Here is a 21,271-nt window from a genome sequence, read left to right as displayed (position 1 = left end):
TTCCTGTTTTCTGCCCTTTCCCTTAATATCTAAATGACAATAATCTGAGAATCCTTCCTGTGTAACTGCAAGAGTCCAATCCTATGTGCAGTTATCTCTAAGATTGGCTGGAGATACGCTGTATTAGTTTCCTGGGGCTGCCATAGCAATGTACCATAGCTAGGGGGCTTCAACAGCAGGAATGTATTGTCTCACAGTTCTGGAGGCTAGAAGTCCAGAATCAAGGTGTTGACCAGGCTGGTTCCTTCTGAGGACTATGAAGGAGAATCTGTTCTAGGCTTCTCTCCTAGCTTCTGGTAGCCCCAGGCATTCCTTGGCTTCTCTATCGTGTTCTCCCTGTATCTTCAGGCCATCTTCCCTCTATGCATATCTCTGTGTCCAAATATCCCCTTTTTATAAGGACACCAGTCACACTGTATTAAAGCCCACCCTCACGTGTCTCATTTTAACTTGATCCTCTGCAGAGACCCTGTGTCCAAATAAGGTCACATATACTGGGGTTAGGACTTCACCATCTTTTTGGGTGGCACATTTAAACTCATAACAAATGCCATCTTGAGTGTGGCTGTGTTGTACTCATATCTACCTTCTGTTCTGGCCCCATCCCGTCATCTCCCTGTCACCTCCTCTTCATGCTGTGATAGCTCACTCCTATCTAATAGCAAAAGGCTGTCATCTAAATAATCTTGACTAAGAGATGAGGCTGACATAAGAAAAATTCAATGCAGAGAAGGAAATCTTGAAAATGGATATTATATGTATTATTAGATTTTCAAGTCCAGAGTTCACAACCTCTCACCGGGGTTCTGGCATCACTGCTCTGAATTATTGGCCTGTTGCAAGACTGTGGGATCTTATCATCCTTTGTAGGGGGATTGTCTCCATTTCACTTGTTTCCTCACCCCAGTCTAGGGCTCCCACCAGAAGAAACACAAAATCAATGAATATTAAAAATAAATACTCCAGAGATATACCATTTTCATAATTAAAATCTTGTGCTGTTGTTAAAAAGACTGCGTAAGACCAGGTGTGCAGCATCTGCATTTTGGTACATCCCTTCCTGCTTAAGAGTGGGTAGGTTTTTACCTCACCGCTGCATGACTAAAAACTGTCACCAAAATGATCTTGCGCCACGTGTGGGGCTGTGCCTGCGCAGACTGAGCTGCTTTCTACATGAAAGCGACGAGGCAGAAAATAGATGCCATGGGGTGCTTCTGGGATGGCACCATACATCACACTTCCCGTCAGAGCTGTGTTGAAGTCAGGTGGGCTGAGGTGACGGGGCACAGGGCGCATGAGCCTGTGTTCCACTTCGCTCCTTGCCGTGCCCATGTATGATTATGCTTCACACGAAGTCCACCTTGTCACTGACGCTTCAGGATGGTAGCTGGTTGCAGTCTGTTGATCAGTCCATGAATGAGGAGCGAGGGAACACTCCACTGGGTCAGGGGAGTAAGAGAAGGCATTAGGGAGAATGCAATATCTGAACAAGGTCATAGGGCTGAGATGTACATATTTGTGCCCTTGGGCTGGATATAGCCAACAAAAAATGTTGATCCAGCCTTCTCAGAAGATTTCACATAAAAGTAAAGATTTATGTTTTATCTTGAAAATGGAAAGATCTATCAACATTAAGCATGCGTACTTATAAAGCAATAATAGTCTAGCTCTGAGAGTTCTTTGGCCCCTTGAGAAGGAGTGTGTGATCTTCAGTGATCAACAGTCCCTACCACTCCTTATTGTGTCCCCAATAGGCAGGCAGCATTAGTCACCTCTTATCATCTATTGATCTTAATCTGATCTTTTTTAACAATAGAGAAATATTTGTCACGTGGTTCTCTCAGAGGTGGAAAACAAAAGAGACTGGGACTGCAATATGATTTTTCTTATACTACACAGTTTTATTCAGTCATATTGTTATTTCTCAGAGCCCAGTAAACATTTCAATTTTTAAGATCTCTGTTATTAAAAAAAAGAATAGGACTTAGTAGTCAGAGAAGGCAGATAGAGTAAACTAGTGGAATGGACATTGCCATCAGAAGAAACTAAATGAGGTATGAAAATGTATATTCCAAGAAGCAGTGTGACTGTTCCCTGTTGTGTCTAGGAATTACAACATGGTTAAGATACTGACCTTCTGGCTGGGATTGGGAAGAGGGAGGGAGAAAAAATGGCTAGGGCTGGTGGCACAGTACAGGAAGACTGTAATGTGGCTTAAATGTCTTGCTAAGCAGTCGGGAAATCTGTGAGATCCCCAGTAGAAGAAATGATGGCACTAGGTGACCAGCACCATGGGCAGATTGTTGAGAAAGAGAATGGGTGAACAAGTAGGGGCTTTTTGAAGTCCTTGATGATGTAGCATATATTTAGGACTCAGCTAAACTTTGTCACCGTGGGGCAGGTCACCAGAGCAACCAGGTTAAAAAAAAAAAATTAAAAATGTGGTTAATAACCTAGAAGGCAAAATCAATTAAATTGGTTTTTATTTCATTTTGTTTAATTAGCTGATATTTCTGACCTCTTTGGGATCTAAGTAGATTCTAGACATAGTTTTCTTGCATTTTTCTCTCTTTGCCTAAATGGTGGCCAACATAGTGCCAATTAGTATGTACCATGTTACCGTGGGCACAGCACATTTTGAAGCTTAGCTGGCTCCTGACCTGAGATAATGCTGATTTCCATTTCAATTTTCAGAAACTGATGCTTTATAGCAGGTTGGATATCAACATCCTTAGACGTATTTTAGACAACTGGGGAAAATAAGACTGATTCTTAATGTGACACTAACCTCTTTAAGGGCTTCCTAAAACATATGAATATTTTAGTAACCATTTCATTCACTTAGCACTTCAGATTTGACAAATCAGTCCATAATTTTATATGATTTTCATTGCAAGTTTGTGATATGGGGAGGGGGTTGGAATTTTTAAATGTAGAGAATTTGAAGTTCAAAAAGATGAAGTAATTTGTCCAAAACTCTATAACTAATAAGTGTCAAAGTCAGACCTGGAAAACAGGTTTTAAAGATCCTGTGCCATTACTCTTTGCCCGGTCAATGTTCAGTATATTCTATCCCCTAAGGCACTACATTTTTAAAGATACGATTTTTGAAAAAGAATTTTAGCATTATATCAGTACGGATATTTTTTTTCAGTATCAAATGACAAGAAATATAAGTCAGACTAGCTTTAATAAAATGGAAAGATTTTTTTTGGACATACATTTTTAGGCAGTCTAGGATTCAGTTGTGACTTGATCCGAGAGGCTCAAAACGTGTCAGGGAGACATAGTTTTTCTCCGTTTCCTGGCTCTGTTTTCTACTGTGTTGACTTCTTTCTCAGGTTCCCCACAGTAGCAAGATAGCTGGCAGTTAACTCTAGCCCTTCGATGTCTCCATGATTGCATCCAGTGGATGTGAGAGAACAGGTGTTTCTGGTGGCTCTTAAGTAAAGCCCCAGCGTTCCTCCCAGTTGGACCCACTGGGATGTGTGCCTGTCTCAGAGCTAGTCCCTGTGACGGGCGATTTGGGATGCCGATGCACCAAGCTGAGTAGCGGACTTCATTGCTTCAGGAGTGGAACCACACAGGCACTGTAAGTGGGCATAGGGAGGTTCTCCAAAGAAAATATGGGGTGAGAGTACCATTTAAAAAAAGGGAACTGGACTCTGGGTGGCCAGAGCAACACATTTAACGAGCCACTTACATTCCTGGCCCTAGTCTTGGATTGCTTGAAGAAATGAGACCTTTCATTGAAAACAGCCCACTGTCTACGAGGCAGTAGCTCTCCACACTGTGTGACATTCTAATGCAGGGAGAGCTGCTGTGGGTAAACTGTGAGGGGGTAAAGTCTGTCTGTTGCGCCATGGGTCCCCGTTCTGAACTAAGGCTGCCAAGGGACTTGTACTTGGGTGGGCGTTTGCTATGTTGGCTCTTAATTAGCTTCAGGTTAAGTCCTAAGGTCTTTCTGGCTGTTCTGTCTCCAGCTTCCTGCACTCCATACCCCACCTGTATCCTATGGCACAGTTTTTCTACCTACCTGGTGCCTCTGGAATGCTGTCTCATGTTCCTGTGCCTTTGCATGGGCTCCATCTTCTCTGTGGTATGCTCTTCTTCTCTTTGGCTTCCTGACAGAGTCACACCTAATCATTCTTCAGGACTCTGTTTGGGGTGACCTAATCTATGAGCTTTTCTTATCCTGACCCTCCAGGCTGAAATAGTGTCTCCATAGGATTCTATACCCTTAAAAAATAACGTGCTGTTTACATTGACTTGTAATTCTTGATTTCCTTGTCAGTGCTCCTCCTCTAGAGCTCCTTTAGGGCCTTAGTCTGATCTATTTGCCTTTTATCTGGTAACTATCCCAAGATTTTCCCACAGAAGGTTCTCAGTATATATTTACTAAATTGATGGAGAAATGAATATGTGAAAATCATCTCAGTAATAATTAAAAGGTAATCTCACTTTATCATTTATTCCCCTTTTTGATACCAAAATGCAGGCAGAAGAAATGGTCTGAGCACACTTACCCAAAGCCAGCATAGGAAAAGGAAGGAGATAGCCATCCTTGGGGATGAACTTCCCAGGATCACATTTGCGGGATCCAGTACTTTGCAAGAAACTTGCCATTTGCCATCTTTGCAATGACGATGGAAACTGAAGGGGGCTTGGAAAACTCAAAGATCTGCAGCCCAATTAATGGCTGTGGCTGCTCATTATGGTGGGAAAGCTGTGCCCACACCATGGCAGAAGCTGCCCACGTATGAGTGGCTTCATTAACTACCTTCTCTCCCGTGGAGGAGACTGCCAAGGGAGATGGTGTTGTCATCTAACAGGAGATCAACAGCCAAGGCAGCTCCTATCTTGCAAGCCATTATCAGAATATTGTGACCAACTTGTAGTTCTCAGAATCACAGAATGAGCAGAACATATATAGCGGGAAGTCAGGCACTAAAAATAATTGCACAAGATTAAAAAAAAAAAAACATAACCTATGAGAAAAAAGTTATAGTAATTAGCTTATTTCACCGGGAGAAGGAAAATACAGGCGAAATTTACGGTATTAACTGGCTTCAAGTCGATGAAGGGTAATTCCAGAGGATGGTGAATTTATAGCCGTCCATGTAAAAGGATTTTTCCTGTTGTCCTCTTTCCATTTCTTGCTTGATTTCTCCTCTGCGATATGTGATGAAAGATAATAATGTGGCAACTTCAGAAAACATATGAGAATAAATACTTTGGGAGTTTGCAGCGTAGTTGCACCATGTTGGAACTACCTCCCTCCTTTCCCCTCCAAAAAGAAAAACGCAGAAAGGAGTAAGTATACCATCTGCAAGAGCTCTTTTCTCTTTTACAGCCATCCTGTCACCATCTGCTAAAATCCTCAGCCCACCTGCATAGTGAACAACATTAATTGTCTTCCAGAAATGCACAAGAACCACAATCTCCCCCAAGACCGAGGGTAGGAGGAAGGAGACATTTTATAGCACTTTTAAGTGAGGTTTTACCCTGCAACCCACCTGGTTCCCTTTGTTAATCTACTGCATGTTCAACCAAGCTTATAAGCAGGGCATAGCTCTTGGGTTAAACAGAATCTTAGCGTTTGTTTATTCCTTGGCTCGTGTCTTTGAAATTTCTAGTGCCTAGAGCAAATCAGAGGTGCTATTCCTGAAGTTGAGAAGGGTGTGGAGGTTCTTGTTGAAAGCGGCATGAGGATTTTCTTTCCTTTGGATCAGGAAAATTTTTTCAGCCAAATCCTGGCATGTTTCCTATACGTAATAATGGCTAGAGTTTGGGTCTCCTAGCTGATACTGAACAACTGGACTGTGAAGTTCCAAAAGGAAATTGGCTAGTCTTTCTCATGGATATTATTTGGGGCAGGAAGATTTTTCCTTTTGGAAGTCTTTTTGCTATCCTATATATTGAAGGATATTTTCCTTTCCTGGATCTTCTCCATTAAGTGCCATTGGTGCTTCCTGTCACTGTGGCAACTCCAACACCCCCAAACATTTCCAAACATCCCCAGTTGAAAACTATTGAACCTGTCTTTCTTCCTTACCTTTCGCTGTTGCAGGAAAGAGGTTTATTTGCTGCTTCCTGCCCAGGTGAAGAGATACTGGTTTGTGTAGCTCCGAACTATATGATCAGGGCCATATGCTACCAGAAAGAGTCTAAAGTTGTGAAAAATTAAGAGTGTATGTGGCAGAAATATCCTTGAGGCTAGCGTCTCCTCCCCTCCCCCACTCCTATCCCTCCTTCTCTTTCTCACACGTGCATATACACACACGCAGTGCGAATCTGAAGTTGATAGCAATCCACATGAAGCAAGAAGCAGTTGAGAGGAAAAAGAAGGTGTAATTCAAATAACCAGTTATCATCAACCAGTTTGAAATATTAATAGCCATTGTTTGTAATTGGTCTATGTGTACATATTCTCTTGACAAGTTCACTTTGCAATTATATTATTGGATGTCAGTTGACAATGCCTGTGACTAGTTTGGGCTACTATTTTATTATTTATTTATATGTCACTTATTCAGTCATTCATTGATTTGTTCGTTCACCACTTTGGGCATCACTGTATATGAACAACAATCCATAAACAAATTGGGACTTTTTCTACCAGTTAGCCTTGTACATCGAGGATATTTTTATATAGATTCATCAGATTCAGCCTCTCTCAACCACTTTATCACTTTCTTTATGAGAAAGAGCTTATGCTGGCTACTTTCCCTTCCTTAAGCAGCATTCCTTTCACAGAACTGGGGAATAAAGACCTGCTATATAGCAGTCCCTTAAAAAAAAAGATTTATTTATTTATTTGAGAGAGAGAAGAAGAGAGTAAGGGGAGGAGGGGCAAAGGGAGAAGGAGAGAGAATTTCAGACTCCCCACTGAGCGCAAAGCCTGACGTTGGGCTCTGTCTCATGACCCTAAGATCATGACCTGAACCAAAATCAAGAGTCGGATGCTTAACCAACTGAGCCACACAGGTGCCCCTATAGCAGGCCCTTTTAAGGCTATATTTGCACAGAAGTTGAGTTTTGGCATTCTATGGCCGATTGTGAGGCAGTGAGTCATATTGCAAAGTCAGACTGATTCAGTTGGCTTGACATCTAGAATAATCACTTATTTGGTAACTCCTCTATTGCATGGCAATCAACAAACGTGGATTGACCATCGTAATGATCAATCCAGTGTGCTGTATTCTCTCTTTTCCATGCCAGGCTGTTACATTTGTGATTCAAAGCTATTTTTAATCAACAACTACAACCTCATTTCAGTATCTATCTGTGTACTACATACTGTGTTGATGAGTGGGGACACAAAGATAAACAGAACAGGTTTGGTGGAAAGAAAACAGGCTTAGAAGTCAGAGAAATAGGCTTCAAACCCCATAGGCTCTTTGGACAAGTCACTTAACCTCTTTGATCTGCTGCAGCGTGGCTGTGCTGAGGGTTAACACCACAGCGTCAACTGCACAGGGGCCCAAGAGCAAGAATTCAGCAGCAACCATTGCCGTTAGGAAAGTGAGACACAAGTCACAGTACTTGCTGTAATTATGTAAAACTGTAAATTCCAGGTATACATATTATCATGTCTTATCTTAATTTTAAATTCTTTAAAAAATGCAGATTTAGCATATATACGCTGTATGGAGCCACTGCATATCCACGCTTTGTATCCAGACTTTTCCTTGATATCTGACGATACATTGCAAGTGCTATGCAGACCAAACATGACCCTGCCGCAGCTATGTTCAGAATATTATTTCACAATTGTTCCATATACTGTGGGACTGAGTCATCTAATGTAGCTTACAGGAAAGCAAGCTGTATATTACTGTAGGTGACCTTAATGTTGTGGACTTATTTAAGAATCCGGTGTTCACCACTTCCAGTTGAAAGTACATGAGCAAATTAGGAAGATAATATAATTATATATACTGAAATTAGGTTAACAGAGATACTCTAATAGCTCAGTATGACCACAGACTAGGATTTCAATATCAGAGTGCTGCCCCTCTTTGTAGACACAGCCTCTCTCACACACCTACATCTATTCAAGGTGTGCCTCACAAACAGAACTTTCTGGTAGATTTTATAAGTGCCTAATGTAGAATGATGATTATTTGGTTTTGTAGTTGCTTTCTACCCTAGAAGGGAAAAACAGTCCCTTGAGGTCAGAACATCCCAAAACTAAATAGGTTTTAATAACAATATCTGCTCCACTCACAAATCTCCAATTTAGGCAGGGCTCAGCAGGGATGCTTCATTTCTTTTCTACCTGAAGTTAGCAGGGGCAGCTCAAAGGCTAGGTGCTAGAATCATCTAAAGTAGTGGTTCTCAACTGCTGGTGGTTTTGCCTTCTCCATAGGGGGCATTTGGCAATGTCTAGAATTATTTTTGATTGACACAACTTGGTGGAAGGGTGCTACTGGCATCTAGTGATGGGGCCAGATGATGCTCAACATCCCACAATGCCCAGGAACCTCCCCTCCCCAAAGAATTATCCTCCCCAAAATGTCAGTGACACCAAGGATGAGAAACGGTGATATAAAGACTTGTTCGTTCAGATGTCTGGTGGTTGATTCTGTGTGTTTGCTGGAGGGCCTCGGTTCTTCTTCGTATGGACCTCTCCAATGTGGCCTCTCTGCCCTCCACGTGGACGTCTTACATAACAAAACTTCAGCTGAGTACATTTGAAGATCTAACTGGCTTTATTCAACAACTCATGAATCAGGCAGCATCCCATCTAGTGAATAGAAAGGAGGTCCACCAAGCTGTGGAAAAGAAGGGGTTTTAAAGGGGGCAAGAAAGAGGAAATGATTAGCAAAGAATGCAGTGTTCCAGGCAAGGTTGCCCTCCTAAGCGGAATGGAAAGGGTCTGTCGGGCAGGTCAGCTCATAGTGCTGACCAGGTAATTCCAGGTTGACTGGATAAAGGTTATAATCCTGGGAGGAGTTGAAACTTCAGTTAGGTTAGGTATTAAGTCTTGGTTTGCTAAAGTGGGGTTTAGTACAAGTGACTCCATTTTGGGTCTGTTGTCTCTTTTTTAGCACTATTTTGGGCTTCCTCATGGTGTAGTGGCTGGCTTCCAAGCTGGGGAGTGTCCTGACAGAGAGCAAGACAGAAGCTGACTCCTTTATGTGACCTGGACTCAGAGGTTACATAGCATCTCTATGAGATGGAACAGTCAAAATCTCACCCATAGTCATGGAGGGACATGGACTCTGCCACTCTGGGGGTCATGTTATAAAAAGAGCAGAAAATGAAATTTGCCACAGACACCATATCTCATTCTTCTTTGTATCTCAGTACCTTATCAGTCAATGGAAGGTAACAGATGCTCAGTCTGTGCACTCTTGAGTTGTATTAAATTAAGTAAACTTGATATATGAAATATACGATAAACAATGAGGAGATTTGGCATTATACATAACAATTTTCCACAGAGTACCTTTAAATAGTGACTTGTTCCACTTCATTATAAAGTATGATTTAATTATGAAAATTTCAATGGCATATTTATTCATCTGGTTGTTTGTTAATTCAGTATTCATTGAGCACATACTGTAGGCAAGAGAGTGTGCAAGTGCTGGAATACAAAGATGGATCAGACATAGAATTGCCTTCAAGTCACTCACAGTTTAGTGGGGAAGGTGAATGACGTATATAAATCACTCTAATAGAGGCTGGAGTTCATTAGAGGTACAAGTAAAGTACTATGGTTCCATAAGGAAGCACACAGCTTTTCAGAAATAGAAAGCAAAGACTTTATTAAGGATGTTCACTTTAATGAATACAAAATCTTTTTACTTCCTCACTCTACACTTCTATAATTGCAAGGGGAAATTGGCAGAATTTTATCCAATTTTATAATACTCACTCAAAGCAGTCACCTAAAACATGACTGAGTCCATCTGCTGTGCAGCTGTTAAGTCTGTCTATCTCGGTCAGAGTCACTTACTGCTATGGGTAGACATATCTCTCCACAAGGATAGGGCAAATATTCTTACTGTAATCCTAGGACATTCCAATCCAAGTGACAGAGAAAAGTAGAAAAGTCACAGATACCCATATCCTGCCCCAGAAAAATAGACCTGTTATAATTTAGTAGGAGTATTGCATATCTACCTTATGGAATTTTAGTGATCTTCAGGGACATTTCCGGAAGTCTGTGTGCTTTGGTACCTCTCTGCCTTAAAATACCCAAAGGAGGAATTGGAGACTCATGCCAACCCCACTAGTTCTTGGCACTCAGACCATATAAATTTGTTAATCAAGTTTATCTCATCCAAAACATTAATATACTTTAAATGCCATTTTAAAATATATGTGGCATTTGGAGAAATAATTAATGGTATTTTAGAAATTGCTGATGACATTTTGTAAAATTCTACGTCTATAATTGAGAGAGAAAAGAAATTGTAGCAGCAAGGAAACCAGTTCGAAATCTGTGATATAATCAAGGAAAGAGGTAGTGACCTGGCTTAGAATAATACCAGAAGGAGGAATCAAAATCACCAATATTTACTGAGTATTTGCCATGCAACAGGGATTATATATGGCTTCATAAGCATTGTCTGTGTTAATACAACAATCATTTGATACAGTTACTATTATTTTCCCATTTTACAGATGAGGAAACTGAGTTTTATTAAGAACTAATCAGTAGAACTGGAATTCAGGTCTACCTGAGCCTGTTCCTGTAGTCCACTGTTTTAACCATTATGAACATAGTACCTGATACAAGGAAAGAGGTAGACAGGATCAAGGAGGAAGCATCTAGATGATACAGTAATAGGATTGGGTTTATGGAAAAAGAAAGAGTGAGACACCCACCCCGTCTTAACCTGAGTTTGGCCACCAGGGTGGGTGGAGGTGCAGTTCTCTTAGATTGAAGACACAAAATCATTGGAATTGGCTGAATGATGAGTTCAGTTTTTTGAGCTTGTTGGTTGAAAATGAAGTGTCTTAGGGAGATGTTCAGTAGGCCATTGGATATACGGCTTGAGGTTCAGGAAAGAGGTCAGGATAGGAGATACATATTTGAATGTCATCAGCCTAGATGTGAAGCATTGGGAGTGATAAAGTAGGTCCAGGAAGAATATGAAGCTTAGGGAGAGAAGGTGATATCACTAAACATTTCAAATAGAATTTGCTTTACTAAGTGCTGTTTGGTGCGGGGTGGTGGTGGTGGTGGTGGTGGTTGCAGAGCAGGGCAAAAGAATACAAGATTGTTGGGCCAAACTGCTCAAAGTCTAGACGTGGTGGCATAACCAGCATATGTGAAACAGCCTGAGAATGATTACCGTCAGAATACAAAGCACAGCAACATACCTTTCAGAATTAGGAAAGAAAGAATAGAATTAGAATAAGATTTATTTGGAAAACTTCCTAGAGTTAAGATTTGAGCTGTTTTCCTGAATGTGGAATAGTATAGGGGAGAAATGGGGGGCCTTAGTGAGGCCTGTGGAGGGGGCGGGGCAAGGAATCCTCTCCCTGTGCCTCTGCCCTCACCTTTCCTGCAGGGGAAGAGACATCTGCCTCACTTATGGCTCATGCTATGAAGCTGTTGTCTTTGTATCTGAGGCAGGAGATGGGAATCAGTAAGACATATGGTAGGGAGAAGAAGCCAGGTATGAGAACAGAGACAAGTTGGAATCCACAAACTGAACTCATGGTTTTCATTCCTCTGCCTTGATGGTGTGAGTGTCCACAAGAGAAGCTGGGGCCCTTCATCGTTGAGCTAACTGCCCATCTGGCTCAGGAGTTAGAGAAGGTGATTCACGGGGAGGTGGAGAGGTTGCAGACCCAATTGCCGTCCCACGCCCAAAAAATGATTCAGCAGGTGAATGACAACATATGTGAGCTACACAATGGCTGCTGCCTTACTTCCAGCCTCCCAGTCTTCTGAAATCTGACGTGATTCAACCTAACGAGACACCCACCAGTAAGGAAATTCTGGGAAATGTAGTTTATCTTACCCAAGTTAATTCTTTTTTTTTTTAGATGGGGGAGGGGCAGAGAGAGAGAGAGAGAGCATCTTAAGCAGACTCCATACCCAGCATGGAGCCTCACACGGGGCTTGATCTCACAACCCTGAGATCTCAACCCAAGCCAAAATCAAGAGGCTGAGATCTCACCGACTGAGCCACCCAGGCACCCCAACACCCAAGTTGATTCTTTACAAAGCCCCCATACTATGTATAAAGGTAACCAGCTGTGCATGAACAAGCATGGTTTGAAGAGAGCCAGCAAGTCAATTTAGCTCAGTGCTTAAAATTTGCTCTCAAACGTCACCATGAATCACAAATACCTCGACAGCTAGATAAAGCAGTTTCTGATTCTGTGGTCTAGGGTGGGGCCAGAGAATGGCATTTCAAGTTCCCAAGTGATGCTAACTCTCCTGGCCCAAGGACCATATTTTGAGAACGGTTGGTTTAGCTGAAGCACAGAGGGCTCACTAAGTTTTAGTGAGAAATAGGAGTGCAAAAGAAAATATAACAAAGGAATAGTTAAGAAAAGATATTGAACAGTGGACAACTGTTGAGTGATATCCAATGTGACAGGACATCATTATAAGTGACTGAACAGGAAGTTAACTGGCAAAGTTGATGCTTGCAGCAGGATGTGTTCTTGCTGTGTGGGAGGCACAGCCTCAAGTAGAGCTTGGAAGTGAGGAAAGAAAATGTAAGACCATGTTACAATAATCTAGTGATACAGATCCAGAATAGGGCGGGGAGTGACTGTGGAAACAGAAAGAAGGGATGCAAGAATGAAAACTACTTTTTTTTTTTTAAAGATGTATTTGAGAGAGAGCAAGAGAGAACTTGAGTAGGGAGAGGGGCAGACAGAGAGGGAGAGAGAAAATCTCAAGCAGGCTCCTTGCCGAGCATGGAGTAAGATGTGGGGCTTGATCCCACAACCCTGAGATCATGACCTAAGCTGAAACCAAGAGACAGATGCTCAACCAAGTCACCCAGGTGCCCCTGAAAAGCTTTGGACATAGTGTCATATTCCCCACTCCTTCTTTCCCCTGAACAATATGGTCTTATGTCTCTTTTCTTTATGTCACCAAAGTCCAGGTAAAGGGACCTCAGCCTTTAATTATTTTTGTCTTTTATAACTTTTTCCCTGAGTTTATTACCAATGCCTGTACGTTGCAGGAAATTTAGAAATCAGAAGAGTATGAAGAATAAAGTAAAAGTTGTCCCTCAGGCCAGATGTAATCACTGTCAAATTTGGGATGTATTTCTTCCCATTCTTTTCTGTGTGTGTGTGTATGTATGTGCATATGTTTTATTTTACTTGAAATTGGCAGGCTTGCCATTGAAGTTAATCTTAACTGGGCGGTTAGGAGGGCATGTTACTGGTGTCTCAGCCAAGGTAGCCTTTGTGGCACTCAGTGTTCTTGTCAACTTTCATCTCCCTGAAGAATCGCCATCCTGCCTTTTCAGACAGTTCACTGCTGGTGACATCAGTGACTAGGGCTGTCAGCAGCTTGCTATATGACTTCAGACTGATGTTTCCTGAGACATCAAATGAGTGCAGACAAGGGTAACAGAGCAGGTTGGGTAGCAAAGCTTAGGGTCTGAGAACCTGTGTAGCTAGACCCAACTGATGGGTCTGCACTGAATCCCTGCAGGATAGAAATTATAATAAGAGTAACAGAAGGATCAACAATGAGTGTATTAATGCTTACTGAATGCTAGGGTCTTTATATCTTAGGGTTATCTCATTTAATGCGTTATCTCATTTTGTTCTTAAAATATTCCAATGAGAAAGAGTCTGTTATTTTATCCATTTTTCAGATGGAGATATTCTGGCTTAGAGAAGTTAAAAACTTGGTAAAAAAGAGACCGATGCTTAAAAACTAGATGACTTGTCCAAGATGAAATATGTAGTACATGACAGGGTCTAGCTTAGAACCCAGTCTTCAGATTTCTAGGTTATTACTTTTTCTGCTTCAATCCCTTGCTGTCCTGAAGAAATCTCACAATTCTTTCTGATGCCGACCACAGCTTAGAAACTCTCCCTTCCCTGCCCATGTTTCTGATTTTGGATTTACAGTCTTTTCTGATCTCACTGTCTGCTTGCTGCATCTGCGCCTACAGATTCAAATGTCGGCACTTCTGAACCCCCCCCCCCAAGTCTGGTAATCTGACCCCTGAGTGTGTCTCAGCTCAGACCAAGTCCTCCCCTGGGCATCCTCAGGAAGGCCCCAGACCTCTTCACTTGACATTGGTGAGCTAATGAGAACTCTGAAGGACAGTGATAACTTATTCTGAAGGCACTGCATAAGCGCTCAGCAGAACGTGACGAGAGCAGTTTACCTCCAATTCACGCACTCAGAACCCACCCTGTGCCATCTGTCTCCTCCACACTCTGGCTCCTTCTTCCTCTTACTGCCCTCCCTCCACTGGGCCTCCTTCCTCTCCCCTGGAGCATAGTGCAGGGACCCTTCTTCCCTCTGCGTAAGGCAGAGAGGACACGAAGGGCCTCTGTCCCCGTGTCGTGTGTGTCTATCCTCTGCAAGTGGCAGGGAGCTATTTTTACATCTGTTTCCTCAACAAGATATAATGGGAAGGCAGGAGGTAGGTTTTCAAACAAATAACTTGTTACTTTTATAAATAAATTTATAATGGTGAAAAACTGACATTTCTAACAAACTCTCTTTATCAGGAAACTTTGTTTTTCAGCTTCAACTTTTAAATCTGCTATTTATTTCATGCTCTCTGCTGAATCATGCATCCAAGGCAAATTTTGCTTCACTTGGTACTTTTGTTTTTCTTTATTTGATTTTGATTCATATTTTGTAATTATTACTCATTTGTAGAGTTTTCTATTAATCCTCATATCAACAATTAGACTAATTTTTTATAGGTGGTCCAGGAATCTGAACAGCTCATTAAACTGGACATGAAACATGAGTATCTTCAGAGTAGGCAACAGTCACTTAGCAACGTATCAAGTAAAACAGGGGATTTTGTCCCTGATGATTTATCTTCATGTGAGGGCATATCTTATAATATAGGCAGATAGATGTAATAAAGTATAATATACATAATGTAATATATATAGGAAATACATGTAATATATATAATATATAATGCAATATATATTAGGTATATATAACATTACATATATAACTGTATATAACATTATGTACATAACTATCAAGTATATATACTATGAATAACTATATACATATATACACTTGTATATAACTGTATATGTATATCAAGCATTTATATTATATTCATATTAATATAATATGTATTATTAATATATTATTCATTTTTATTACATATTATAAATATATTTATAAAATGCCAAGCAGAAAAGCCATTTGTTTTAGCAATAAGCAAGTTCTTATGACTTCCCAGGGAGGTTTCAGAACAGGGATGGAGACAAACCCCTGATGGTAGGCAATGAAAAGGTGAGAACGCGGTGAGGAAGCAGAGGCAGTGGATATGGAAAATTCATTTGAGAAGTTGAACAATGTGAGAAGGGGAAGGTTGGAAGAGAGAGAGAAAAAGGAGAGAGACAGCAGAGACAGAAAGAGGAGCAAAGCATCAGGTAGAGATGTTTTCAAGACTGGAGAGGTGTGTGTGTGTGTGTGTGTGTGTGTGTGTGTGTGTGTGTGATTAAAGGACAAGACGCAATGAAGGACGAAAGATAGAGGGTGCACAGTTTGGAGAGCTGAATCCCAGGGGAGGGATCTCTTGTGAGGAGAGGCTAGGCAGGAATATGAGGCATAGAAGGCAATCTCTTTGTTGTACACTTAGCAGAGGACAGGAATGAAAGCAAACCATCGAATACCTACCCTGAGCCAGGTATTTTGCAGATCTCTTTCATTTGCATTGCTCACTCCGTGGGTGAGCGTTACCCAGTTCATGAGTAGACTAAGGCGAGAAGAGATTAGGTTAGTTACCTGTGGCAGGATTGCCAGTGTGTGGTGGAGCTGGTATTAGATTCAATTTTCTATTTTCAAAACCCAAGTTTTTTGCCCTACACCTCTTTAACTTCTAAAACTCTGTCTAGTGGAAGACAAGAGGAGACAAAGAGGGTACAGTGGGACCAGTGTTTCCGGAGCAGCTGAGGAAGCCCCAGGGCGTGGTTACAAACAGCAGTGCAGCAGGTAAGCTACTGTGGGGAGCTGGCCAGCCCCAGGAATGGGAGAGGTTAATAAAACTCTAGCAACGGCTCCCATATTACTCTTCAGTATTTGTGGGGGAACAAATAGAGAAGATGTGGAGAGCAACCCAAGCAGAGGAACGAGTTAAGAGTAAGCATCTGGGGTGCTGCAAGAAGTAGAACCTGAGGTTGAAGCTAGGCATTGGTTCAGGTGAATGAGAAATGAGAAAGGCCCAAAGAGCAGACAATATTGAGGAAGCAAGCTTAGGAGGTATGATGATGGCTTATCTGGCCATTCCTTTGGGGATTTAGCTGCTTATCTTTCCACCATGCCTCCTGGCCAGACAGACCAGACATCTTTCAGTACTTCCTCAAATGAACAACATTCTCTTCTGTTCTTTGCACATGCTCTCCTCTACCTGGACGCTTCCCCTGACTCCCTGCCTCTTTATTTGGCTTTTTTTTTTTTTGCTTAGGTTTCAGGCTGGAGAATGAATCATCTAGTACCTTCCTTGACAGACTTGGACTGAGGTAAGTGCCTTCTGTTGAACCCTGTATTTTCTTTATCATACATTTCTAATTATTTTGCAGTCATTTATTTGTCCCTTTCCCTGCTCTGGGTAGAAAGTTTCATGAAGACGGACCATGCTGATTGTGACCTCCTCCAGCCCCAGGTGCTTGCTGTCGCTCCTGGCACATGATTGGGGCTCCATAAGTATTTGTTGAAAGAATGAATGAATAAATTAGTTAATAAATTACTTAAAATATTTTTTATTCTACCTCTTCTTTCTGTCTAAATGAAATTGTTCACCTTGGTATTGTTTCATCTCTAGTTTTTTCTTCTGGGAAGAGTACTTAATTAGCATCATCGTGAAGAATCTTTCTGGCATTATCATTATGCATCTTTTCAGATGTTTTATATATTTTCATCTGGGCAATGCAAACTCAAATGTCCACAGTAGAGCTTATTTTATTCTAAAAATTCTTTCCTCTTCTGACTTTCCTATTCATGTCAATGGCAGCAACATTATTCTCCTGGTTACCCAGCCATACCCCTCTCTTGTGTCTTCATAGCCTGGCCACTAATCCTTATTTTTTATAATGCTTTCCTAGTGGTTCTTAGGATATCACCCTTGTCCAGGACCTTATTACATGCCTGGATTATATGGAAAAATTCTGCCATTTTAAAAAATGGTGCTCACACAACTGTACATCCACATGCAAAAGAATGAAGTTGTATCCATACCTCATAACCATGTGTATAACAAAAGTCGGTGCAAAATGGATCATAGACCCGAATGTAAGAGCTAAAACTATAAATCTTGTAGAAGAAAACATAGTAGATAGGCATAGTTGCCTGGGGTGGACACCTAAAGCAAAAGTGATGAAAGAGAAAATAGATAAATTGAGCTGAGCCAAAATTTAAAGTTTTGTGCTTCAAAGACACCATCAGGAAGTAAAAAGGCAACCCACAGAATAAGAGTAAATATTTACAAATTATATATTGGATCATGTATCTGACTTGTATCCAGTATATGTATAAATACATATAAAAATAAATAACTCTTACAACTCAGAATAAATATTATTAATCATCAGGGAAATACAACGAGATACCACCTCATACCTACTAGTATGTATACTAGTTATAATCTAAAGGACAAGAATAGATATTGGCAAGGATTTGGAGAAATTCAGACCTTCTTACAGTGCTGTTCTGAATGTAAAAGAGGACAGCTATTTCAGAGAAAATTTGGCAGTTCCTCAAAATGTTAAACGTAGAGTTACCATATGACTCAGCAGTTCCACTCCTATGTATATACCCAAGACATAAACACATATGTCTACACAAAAAGTTCTAGCAAAAATGTTTATAACAGCATTATTTATAATAGCTTGAAGTGGAATCAATCTAAATGTTCTTAAAATTAATGAATGGATAAATTAAGTGTGATATATCCATATAATGAAATATTATTTGGAAATAAAAAGAAATGAAGTATCGACCCATGCATGCTGCGACATGGATGACCCTTGAAAACATTATGCTCAGTGAAAGAAGCCAGTCACAAAAGACAGCATACTATATCATTCCATTTATACAAAATGTCCAGAATATGCAAATCTACACAGACATGAAGTAGGTTCATTTATTAACCTACTTAAGGGCTGGGGAGGAAAGGGAAGGACTGAGGATTGACTGCTAACGGATATGAGATTGTTTTTAGGGAGGAGCAAAAATGTTCTAAAATTAGATCATGATGATGGATGCACAGCCTGTGAACATGCTAAAAATCACTGACTTCTACACTTTAAATGTGTGAATTGTATATTATGTGAATTATCTCAACAAAAAAGTCTCCTAGATTGTTCTCTTCATCTCTTCCACTTCTGATCCATCCAGCTCATTACCACAAGCTGAACCATCATTTTGTACATTCACTTTTCTGCTCAGCACCCATCGGTCCAAATTCCTTTATTTGGTATTTGGGGCTCTTCATGTCCTAATTTCAGTGTGCCTTTTTGATACCCTCACCTGCTTTGCTACATGAATTCTCTGCTTCACCTGAAAGGGCTTACTCCCTTGCCCTGTCCTGTACTTTTGCCCCTTCTCTAGAAAGCCCTTTCTTCTTCTTTTTTGTAAGTCTTAATCTTGCTCTTCTTTTAGGCTTTCTCTATTCAATGGCAATTTCCTTGGCACATGCCATTCTCAGGAATTTCTCTCTCCCATGATCTCCACTACTCATTTTGTACTTACTGTATTCTACCTCTGTGATGAGTGGAGAGCAAAGTTATGTTCAAATTATTTAGAAACAAAGGCAAGAAAATCAACACACATATTCAGAACCCTCCCCAGAAATAATCCCATTTTATGTTATGATTTGGAAATAATTTAATGATGAGTTTAAGGTGCTAGGAAGTGATAACCCTAAAACATAATTGGCTTAAAATAGACTGAATTCTCGAAAACGGGACAGCACAGTGTGTGAATGTTGTAATTGACAAGAGCACTTAATGACTGATAATGAGTAGTGGAAAGAGGAACTGGAAAGAAAAAACCTGATAGTCTATCTTCTGGGCTGTCTAGACCCTAATCCTTTATTCCTTGTATAAAATTGCCTCTTAGTATAGAGAAAGAAATGGCCTTAGGTATGAGGACCACAGTGATTCTATAAGATCATTTATATTTTTTCTTATAATGTCTTTGTTTGAGGAAGTGCCTCAAATACCATAATTCCTGTGTAAGGCCTAAGACAAGAAAATTGTCCTCATTAGGCAAGAAATACTATCATTAATAATAATGACAAATATTTAATCCTTATTATCCAGGCCTTGTATTTACATGCATTTTCTCATTTAATCCTCACAGTAAACCTCTGAACTGCATGTATACTATTATTATTCTCATTTTATACAACTTGTCTGTATTAGTTCAGATTAGGTTTGAATGTAAATAGGAGAAAACCTTAAAAATAACAGTTAAGTCAGAAGTGCATTTCTCTATCATGTAAGTGTACAGAAGTGTTTGTCCCAGGTTTGGATGGCATCTTGCAGCTCTGTCTTAAATCTGCAGAGGCTGAGACTCCTACCAGTTCCCCATTCTTTCATCTGTTGGGTGTTAACTTGAACCTCATCGTTCAGGGTGAGATCCATGTTTTAGGCAATAGGATTGAGGAAAGAATGAATAACAAAGGCAGAGAGTATATTAGCTTTCTTTTCAGGAAAGTTCTCAGAAATTGGTCATAGGACTCTCAAAATGGACAGAATTAGACATATGGGACACATAAGAGAATGACCTACAAGGAAGGCTAGGGAACATAGTCTGTATTCTGAGTGGCAATGTGCCCAACTAAAAATTCTGTTATTGTACAAAAAAGGTTAGAATGGATAGTGGGGGCATGACCAGATGTTCCTAATGTGTCATCTAAGGTTGGAAACAGCTAGTAAGTGATGGGGCAGGAATCAAATCTGACCTGTCTGCTCAGAGCCCATGTGCCTCCTGAGCACCTAGATTCTTCAAGATGAGTTGTTTAATTTGAGAAGAGAGGCCAAGATGAAGAGTAGGGCACTCACAGTCTTAGCTAAGTGTACAAGGCTGCTTTGTTTGAGCAAAGGCTTTAGGTCACCTTGCACTCAAGGAAGGAGTTGCAAGCTCCCAGTGTTCTTATGCAGATCAGAAATGAGATTCATCATCACTGGTATCTAACTCTTGTTCTTGATCTGAGTTAGCTCTAGAGACCGAATAGTGGTCATACATTTTTCATGTTCCATTATCATTTATGGTGAATCACACAACAATTGGTTTTCTAATCATTAATAGTAAACACAATTGCACTGCTCAGCTTCCCACTATACAAAGTATATTGCACAGAGACAACATAATTTCTTATTTATATCTGGAGACTTATATTAAGGCTCACACAGGAAAAAGAAATTCAGCTTTAGCTTTATAGAATTTAAGAAGGTACTTTAGAGATCTTTGAGGCTGGTATTTAACAACAATGATTTTTGTTAAGTAAAAGTTGCATATTTTATTTTATTTTAAAGAGAGAGAGAGAGCAAGAGGGAAGAGGCAGAGGGAGAGGGGGAGAGAGAATATTAAGCAGGCTCCAGGCCCAGCGCAGAGCCCAACATGGGGCTCGATCTCATGACCCTGAGATCAGGCCCTGAGCCAAAGTCCAGAGTCAGAAGCTTAACCGACTGAGCCACTGACAGGTACCTCAAAAGTTGCATATTTTAATGTGGTGTTCACCCTGTCCTCTGAACTTCCAGTTCCCTGGTGTTTTGTTTCTCTGTTCTTTCCCTTCAGGTGATTTTTTTTAACCTTCCAGGGTTAAGAAAGTGGGCTCTGCAATAAGACTTTCACTGTTGTCCTAGCTGTGTGATTTTGAGTAGGTCACCTAAGTCTAAAATGTTCCCATTCCTCATCTTTAAGAGAAACCCTTCCTAGTGTGGTTGTAAGAATTGAATAAGAATATACTTTGTAAAATGTGTAGAGTAGTGTCTTCCACAAATTATCTATTTTTAATTATTATTTTTTCTGACTCTTTCATCCTGCTTTTATATCCTTCCTCTATTTGTCAGTGAGTGATTCTTCTAACCATTGATTGTTCTGCACACCCACGAAGGACAC

Source organism: Ursus maritimus, unplaced genomic scaffold (genome assembly GCF_017311325.1).
Source record: "Ursus maritimus isolate PB19 unplaced genomic scaffold, ASM1731132v1 scaffold_4, whole genome shotgun sequence".
Taxonomy (NCBI): domain Eukaryota; kingdom Metazoa; phylum Chordata; class Mammalia; order Carnivora; family Ursidae; genus Ursus; species Ursus maritimus.
The sequence above is the reverse complement of the archived record's forward strand: the minus strand, read 5'-3'. Positions refer to the sequence as shown.